This window comes from Gymnodraco acuticeps, unplaced genomic scaffold (genome assembly GCF_902827175.1).
Source record: "Gymnodraco acuticeps unplaced genomic scaffold, fGymAcu1.1, whole genome shotgun sequence".
In the NCBI taxonomy this organism is placed as follows: Eukaryota; Metazoa; Chordata; class Actinopteri; order Perciformes; family Bathydraconidae; genus Gymnodraco; species Gymnodraco acuticeps.
The window spans coordinates 1,862,032-1,871,444 of NW_022990235.1; the positions used below are offsets into that span (position 1 = coordinate 1,862,032).

General features: G+C 40.5%; 1 non-coding gene across 1 annotated transcript; it reads right to left on the reverse strand.

The window, feature by feature from the left end:
- Nucleotides 1-4,188: 4,188 nt before the first annotated feature.
- On the reverse strand, nucleotides 4,189-4,260 carry trnaa-ugc. The gene has a single exon. It is a non-coding gene; the product is annotated as a tRNA-Ala (tRNA).
- Nucleotides 4,261-9,413: the final 5,153 nt, after the last annotated feature.

Consider the following 9,413-nt stretch of genomic DNA (forward strand, 5'->3'; position numbering starts at 1 on the left):
TCATGTGTCCCCCAACTCCACTCCAAAGTTCAGATATTTAATAAAATACTCAGGGGAGTTTCCTGAATGTTCATGCCAAAAGCTAAGCACTAGGCCCTGGGTAAATTAAGAGGCTGATCTCGGGCACTTTTGTCCACTTTCCCTGGTGGTAGAAACTCAAGCCAGACATCCCTGGAATCGTCTCAGAGAGTAGATGATCAGTGGGGCCTTGTTTTTACTGAATGATGTGTTTTTTTTATGGGGAATTCAAATATGAGCTTATTTTTAGGATTTTCGGAGACTTTGCACACGTTTTCACGCTAGGAGTATGGGAGTACTTCCATTCGCTTTGGCTTGATCTGTAGATGTGATTTGATGTGTCGTGTGTCCCCCAACTCCACTCCAAAGTTCAGATATTTAATAAAATACTCAGGGGAGTTTCCTGAATGTTCATGCCAAAAGCTAAGCACTAGGCCCTGGGTAAATTAAGAGGCTGATTTCGGGCACTTTTGTCCACTTTCCCTGGGGGTAGAAACTCAAGCCAGACATCCCTGGAATCGTCTCAGAGTAGATGATCAGTGGGGCCTTGTTTTTACTGAATGATGTGTTTTTTTATGGGGAATTCAAATATGAGCTTATTTTTAGGATTTTCGGAGACTTTGCACACGTTTTCACAAACATTTTCACGCTAGGAGTATGGGAGTACTTCCATTCGCGTTGGCTTGATCTGTAGATGTGATTTGATGTGTCGTGTGTCCCCCAACTCCTCTCCAAAGTTCAGATACTATATAAAAATACTAAAAGATAAATAAAACATTAAACATAATGACAAAATAACAACCTGAAAGATATGTAGGCCTATTCTATCTACACATTTCGTAATGATCTAATCTAGTGGCCTTATAAAAGTGTTGGCTAAAGTAACGCAGAATATATATATTTTTTAATTGTAAATAATTAGAAACATTATTTATGTGCACAAGTACATGGGACCCCACCATAGCACCCTACACATAACAAGCTGTCCCGAGTTCCTCCGGCTGCAGTTCCGCAGACGGCCGGTGTGTGGCAGCAGAGCGCTGGGAGCAGAGGGAGGTGAGTATATGACGGATATGACGGAAATACACCCGAACACATCTGGTACTGACACCGGCGTTGCCGAAAAACAATCCGCCGGAGCATAACATTTTGTGGGGCAGCAAAGTGTCCAGTGAGCAGTGTAACACAGTCCGCATATTTCGGAGCGAGTCCGAGAGTCCGAAAAATCCGCTGTCCCTCGCTGCCCAGTGAGTGTATCAGCAGGGCTTTCTTCCTGTCGTCGTTAGCTTCAGCTAGCCCCGCGGCTACTATGAACGTTTCGAAGGACTCAAGCCAGCGAACCCACGGAATCGGCGGTTCGCCCGGCAGTGCGAGGAACGGGGAGAGAGGTGAGAGTAGAGAATCCATAATCCTCGTCGCCAATGTTTTATATAAAAGACTATGGACTACGACATTTAGGTTGACCGTTTATTGAACACGTTGTTGCATACGCTCCCATGACAACACCACAACAACACAACTGTATCCGGTTCACACATCCCAAAACTCCCGGTGCCATCTTAAAGGCACAGTCACACCTGATGTGACACATACATAACAGGTATGTTTTGGTGTACAGGAGACAGGAGTTTTACTGTATTCAGTAATCAGTAACTGATTACATTTACAACGTAACCCTCCCAACCCTAGACTACACATTTTTCTTGGATTTTTTAACACCATAGTCCCTAATATATTTGTAGAAAGGCAAGAAATTGAATTAAATCGGAAACATTTTTAATTGTGTTTCGGCTTACGGAAAGCTTTTGACACTGTTGATCACAACATCTTATTGCAAAAAATACTCAACTTAAAATGTTCTATAGAATTCACCAACCTCTTTAATTCGTATCTTTCATCCCGCTCCCAATGTGTTCAAATTGAGAACCATAAGTCTAGTGCACTATGTTTGTCAACTGGAGTACCGCAGGGCTCTATATTGGGCCCAATCCTGTTTAGTTTGTACATAAATGATCTGCCTTCTGTGTGTGGAGATTGTGATGTATTAATGTATGCTGATGATACAGTTGTTTTTACTCATGGCAGAACCGCAGAAGAGGCTGCTACCAAGGTCACTGATGTGTTGGAGAATATTACATCCTGGCTTAACAATAATTGTTTGCAACCAAATATCTCAAAGACAGTGTGTATGTTCTTCTCCAAGGGCCACAGCATTATAACAGAACAAGATGTTTTATTTTCTGGAAGGAGACTTCAGGTTGTCTCGGAGTACAAGTACTTAATAGTACATATTGACACAAACCTCAATTTCAAAACCCATATCAAAAAGGTCTGCAATAAAGTAAAGTTCAATCTGTCAAATTACAGATACATTAGAAACTTCCTATCATCTGCAGCAGCTAAGCTATACCTTCACTCAATGGTCCTCTCCCACATCAACTACTGTCTGATCAGCTGGTCTAATGCACACTCTACAGCTCTAAAACCACTGGAATCACTGTATAAACAAGCACTCAAAACACTAGACAAAAAGCCATTCCGGTATCATCATTGTCACATTGTTAAAAAGTATAATCTGTTCAGCTGGGAAAATCTCATAGTTTACAAAAACATCTGCTTAGTTTATAAGATCACTCGTGGGTTGGCTCCTCCTCCTCTGGCTGGCTTTATCAGCCTAAAGTCCACCTCAACCAGGGTTACTAGAGGTGCGGCTAGGGGAGACTGCACCATCCCATTTAGGAAAAGCGCATTCAGCCAGGCTGTCTTTTCATTCCACGCATCCCATCAATGGAATTCAATACCACAACCAATAAGAGAATCCTCATCCTACTATACATTCAAGCACAGCGTTAAAAAGTGGCTCATTGAAAACCAACAGTGTCAGCACTGATGTGTGGGTGTAGGTGTGTGTATGAGTGTGTATTGTAAATGTTTTATTTATTTATCATCATGACTTGCTTTTATCTGTATTCAGTGATGTCATCTATTGTAAATGTGTACAATGGTATAACAATGTTGTGGTATTTTTATTATTGCTTTTAGGATGTCTATCACCATCTGGCAAAGGGACTATCGATGAAAACTAGTCTTTTGGCTAATTCAAGTACTTTTACATGTTTTTAATATGTTGATTAATGTACACTGTCCCTTGTTTTAAATAAATCAATTCAATTCAATTCAATTCAATACAAAAAAAGATAACTCAATATATTGAGATAGCTAAGTCAATATATTGAGATAGTAAGTCAATATATTGAGATAGCTAAGTCAATATATTGAGATAGTAAGTCAATATATTGAGATAGCTAAGTCAATATATTGAGATAGTAAGTCAATATATTGAAATAGTAAGTCAATATATTGAGATAGTAACGGCCCGTCTACACTACAGGCGTCAAAAAATGCTTTCAACGCTTCGCCCATTCATTTGAATGGGGTGACTGCATTGTGGGTAGCATGGCAAGGCGTTGCAAGCATCGCGAGCGTCTATCGGCATCAAAAGTTGAACAATGTTCAACTTTTGAGGCTCGATGCTTGCTCGAAGCTGGCGTCAGCCAATCAAATCCCGTTTTTGCAATTTCCGCCAGTACAAGCGCGAGCCAATCAAACCGCGTGCAAGCTGGGGACCGCAGTTCATTTCCTCATATGCCAAACGAGAAATTACGGTAGCAAATCACCCGGTTCTTTCCGACCAGAACTATTTACCGGGATACAAACCGGAGGAACCAGGCATGGAGGGAGGTGGCAGAGACAGTAGGTGAAACTGGTAGGTTTTCGCCTGTTTGGGGAGTTTATATCTAGTTTACTTCGTTTTAACATTGCTATTGCTTTGTATGTCAGGGGCGGGAGATTCATGTGATTGGTTGTTGGTCGCGTTGCTCGCAAAAAATCGGCAAGCTTCAGACACGCCCAGCGTCAAGCTTTTTCGATGCCTGTAGTGTAGACGGGCCGTAACGCACGCCGCTGTGTGGACGGGCCGTAAGTCAATATATTGAGATAGCTAAGTCAATATATTGACTTACAGGATTTTTTTTTTTTTTTCCAGAGGCGCAAACAGGTTTCCATAGTTATCACTGTCACAGGTCTGTGGTGATAATGATTTGTTCTGCATTTGGGACTTGTACCGGTTCCCAAACCAAATCCCATCGGATTGAACCACTTCAAAACAAGTGGAGATGCCGGGGATTGAACCCGGGGCCTCATACATGCAAAGCATGCGCTCTACCACTGAGCTACATCCCCAGTTACAACCAATAAGAACGTTACATATAACAACACGCATTTACTCAAATATTAGACGTCAATATTAGACAAACATATATTTTAGCTTACAACGTCAAGTCAAAGTCAATTTACCTCACCTCCGCTCAGACATTTTATCACCATACGCACACCTGTAACTAGGTCAACAAGAGCTGCAACAAGAGGAGATTGCGTTGTTCCATTAAGGAAGAGTTCATTCAGCCAATCTTCATTTTCTTTTAAAGCTGCACAACAGTGGAACTCAATCCCAGTAACGATTAGAGAACAAAACACCTGCAGTTTATTCAAATCTGATTTAAAAACATGCTTAGTGGAAAATCAGCTCTGTCAACACTGACACAATCTGCACTTTACACATGTGCCTCGACCTGTTGCTATCTGTCTGCTTTGTGAATAGGTATTTTTGTTTAGTTTTTATGTTTTTATATATGCTTTGATCATAATATAAGCATCTATGTTGAATGTTGTTTAACTGATTGTGTTTACCTGTCATTGGAAGTGACATATATTTTTTAGGATGACTTTCAACATCTGTCCAGGGACTGCAGATGAAATAAAGCCTGTTGGCTAACTCTGGCACATTTACAGAAATGTTAATCAATGTGCACTGTCCCTGTCATATAAACAAAAATAAATAAAAAATAAAAATAAACTTTATTGTTAATCTTTCAGTTTGTGTGTAGGCTACAGACAGATAGATCAAAATACAGTTTCCCATCCTATTCCAATCCTGAATACAATAACAAAGGTGTAAGGGAAACTTCTGCAGCAATGGAGAGTCAGGACTCAGAGAGACACGAGGAGAGTTGGAGCTTTGATGTCAAACACTGATGTTTATTTACAAGTATCGGCCCGGAGAAATTCACATCACAAGTCACGGAGCAGCCAGAGGTTCTGACTGCCCGGGTGGGTTGCCACATCAATTCAGCCCACCCTCTCTCTCGAATAGACCTTTTAACTAGTTTACAGAGAGTTAATCCACATATTGGGGAATGGTGCGTAAACACTGGGAACACTGGAGATATCCCCGACATCTGGACTGCATTAGCACATTCCTTACGGGAGATAACAGACTCAGGGTTGGTCGTAAACGTCCCCACACAGAAAAGGTTAAAGATCTTAGGAGAAAGATGGTTCACAATCCAAGATGCTAGCACGTCTGCACCTATCCCTGTCCGCTGTGCTCTCATGTCTGTTCTAGTGTTGTCTACGTGATATCTGTTATCTTTGTAAAACACCGGTCAATATCTGTGAGCTGTTTTGGACAGTACAACCAGGGCGAGCGTTGTTGATGCCGTAATGTTACGGCTAAACATTACTGCCCCGTTCCTGGGACCACTGTATCCGCTTGGACTGCGGAGCCTGTGCTCACTTTCCGGAGCTGAAACGCCACCTGTGTTGCGCTTGATTTTGGACTTTGGTGGACTGGGATCGTTCATGGATGTATAAGAACGGGTTCGTTGAGCTAAAGCATAGCATGACTGGGCTTGTGTTCTTGTTTACATGAGACGTCAAACAACGTCATCTTCGTTCTCGGGAGGACTGAAAGTCCGGACCGGATTCTCACCTCGCTGACCTGGCATTTCTGAACTTTGGCAGGACGGAAAACGCGGACGGCATTCCTGTGCTGATTTCTGGATTTCTTCAGCAGGCCCTCAATACCTCCTGACACATGTCACCCAGCATGTTTCTCCTAATACCTATTTTTCTCCTACTGACTATTCTCCATCCATATGAGGTGCGTGAAGGGTATGAAGACCAAAATGTGCCTCATCTTGTCTTCCCTAGTAAAGACACAAACTGGGATTCTACTTTGTTTAAGAGCTCTGTAAATTGGAGCATTCTAATCTCCAAGGATCTCACGACTCTACCTTGTCTTATTCGTCTTTTAGTCCTTATAACTGGTTGTTTTCAATGAACTCATATTCCTATGGTGGAAAGAGAGTAATATGTCTATATAATGAATCTATGCAAACAACAACTTGGGTGAAAAGGAAATGTTTCATTGTTATCCTGCTCCTCTTATCAGGAAATGTTCATCCAAACCCTGGACCAGATTTTAATTGTCTGAGTACCCCTGATGATTTTAAAGCTAGGTCGGGTCTTGGTATCATCCACATAAATGTCAGAAGTCTACTTCCTAAAATGGACCACATGAAAATCTGGGCAAAATCCTCTGAATCTGATGTTCTTGTTTTATCTGAAACTTGGCTAAAGAAATCTATCACGGACAAAGACATTGCAATTAATGGTTACAATGTGTTTCGTTGTGACCGTCCCAGAAAAGGTGGTGGTGTTGCAATTTATGTAAAAACAAAATGTCATGCTACCATCCAATCATCTGTGTCTCTTAGCAGACCATTTGAACTACTTGCGCTGAAATTGGAACTTCTTAAGGGTCAGTTTATCACTGTTGTAGAGTGCTATAGACCCCCTTCAGCAAGCATTGAGGCTTTATCATCATTGAGTCATCAGTTATCTTGCTTAGATTTTAATGAGATTTTAATTGCTGGAGACTTTAATTGGGACTGGTTGTCCTCTGTCTCCGATAGTTTTAAATTAACCTGTGACTCTTTTAATCTTATGCAAATTATCAATAGCCCAACTCGTCCTAATCTTAAACACCAAGATAAATCGTCTGTTATCGACTTATTTTTAACAAATGCGCCTCATAAGTTTTTGGATATTGGTATTTTTGTAAATGATATGAGTGACCATTGCGCTATAGCTACAATCAGGCAAGCTAAGCTTCCAAAAACAAGACCACAAATAGTTTTTAAACGTGACTTTAAACATTTTTGCGAGCAAGCATTTTTTCATGACCTGTGGGATTTTGATTGGAACAAGATCTCTCTCATTAGTGATGTTGAGCTGGCATGGGATTATTTTCATGAGGCTTTTACTAGAATTATAAACAAACATGCTCCTTTCCGCAAATTTAGGGTGAAAGGGCTAAAAAATCCCTGGTTTAGTCCTCAACTGGCCAGCATTCTAAAAGAAAGGGATATTGCCTGGTCAAGGGCCAGAAAATCGAAATCCCAAGTGGATTGGATTGTTTTTAGACAGCTCCGAAATCATTTCACCTTCCTAGTTAAAAAGGCTAAATCTGAGTACTACATTTCTAATACTACTAGTAACTTAAATGATCCAAAGAAATTTTGGAATGTAATAAAAAAACTCATTTGGAACAGAAACTAAAAATGAATTACCAGCCTGCATTGTTACAGACTCGCAAACCCTCACTGACAAATCGGCCATTCTCAACTGCTTTAATGAACATTTTATTTTATCTGGTTCTTTGTTTGAGTCCCTACATTCGGGCCCTGGACAGAACGTTGATTCCTCACCACCTTCATCCCATCCCATGGCTCAGCCATTCAATTTTACTTTTATCGAGGTGATAGAGGTCCATAAAGCATTGCAGAATCTGGATCCACACAAATCGGCAGGTCCGGACAAACTTCCTCCTCATTTTCTTAAATTGGCAGCAGACTTTATAGCTGAGCCGCTTACTTATCTTTTTAATTTAACTCTTTCCAACAATGAGATTCCTAACATATGGAAATCTGCATATGTTCTTCCTTTACTGAAAGGAGGGGATCCCTCATCTGTTAATAATTATAGGCCAATTTCAAAATTATGTGTTGTAGCGAAGGTCCTCGAAAAGCTTCTCAGTGAACAACTTAAATTATTCTTGGACACAAATTATATTTTGTCAGAACACCAATCCGGTTTTAGAAAACAACACAGCACAACAACTGCTGCTATTAAAGTGGTGAACAACATAATTGAGGCATTGGACTGTAAAAAGTATTGTGCAGCTCTATTTATTGATTTGTCAAAGGCATTTGACACATTTGATCATATCATCCTGACGGAAAGACTTCACAGTATCGGCTTATCTAGGCATACTGTAGGTTGGTTTTTAAATTATTTATCAGCGAGAACCCAATGCGTCCAATTTTCTGGGTCCTTTTCTTCCTTCCTCCCGATAGCAAAGGGTGTGCCACAAGGTTCCATATTAGGACCCATTATTTTTATCATATATGTAAATAATCTATGTAATAATTTAGCAAATGCTTCTTACCATTTTTATGCAGATGACACTGTTATTTATTGTTCCTCCGCTTCTTAGAGCAAAGTCTAGATTTCCTCCAGTCTGCCTTTGATGTCATACAAACCCATTTATATCAACTATAGTTGGTATTAAATGCTGAAAAATCCAAAGTGATGATATTTTCGAATGGCAAAAAGTTACCATCTATTCTACCCAAGATTTGTACTGCACAAGGGACTGACATTGAGAGGGTCACAACTTACAAATATCTGGGATTTCTTATTGAACAGAACTTGTCTTTCAAGTTACACACGGAAAATGTTGTTTCAAAGCTAAAAATAAAATTAGGTTTCTTTTACAGGAATAAATCCTGTTTCTCTTTTCAGACAAGGAAACATTGGATATCTGCAACGTTTTTACCTGTATTAGATTATGGTGATCTGCTATACATGAATGCCTCTGACCAATGCCTAAAGAGCTTGGATACTGTGTACCATTGTGCCTTACGATTTATCACTGGATGTGGATATCGAGTACACCATTGCACTTTAAATGCTGCTGCTAATTGGCCATCTTTGTCTGCTCGCAGACTTTCCCATTGGTTGGGTTTTATTTATAAATCTCTGCTTGGGTTGGTTCCCTCCTACATTTGCACATATATGTGTCAAAGAGAAAGTCTATATGGCCTGTGCTCCCAAGATTTTATTCAGATGCTGGTCCCTACAGTGAGAACAAAACTGGGTAAAACAGCTTTTAGATATGCTGCCCCCACAGCTTGGAACAATGTACAGAAGGAGCTGAAACTCTCAGATTTAATCACTATGGGGGAATTCAGGTCCATCTTAAAGGTCAGAGAACACGACACCATTGGTCAGCCTGTCCTCCTACAAAAAACGACCATATAGGTCGATTGTTCAGCAGCTAAATACGACCTAGAGTCACGTTTTAAAGTGTAGCACCTCTAGTGGTCGTGTAAGAAACAACATGCTCCTGTCAATTGCAAACGCTCCGGAGGGTCGTTTATTCACAAATAACCCTCTCTGGAAAATCCTAAATTGTGGAATAGTTTGTCCAT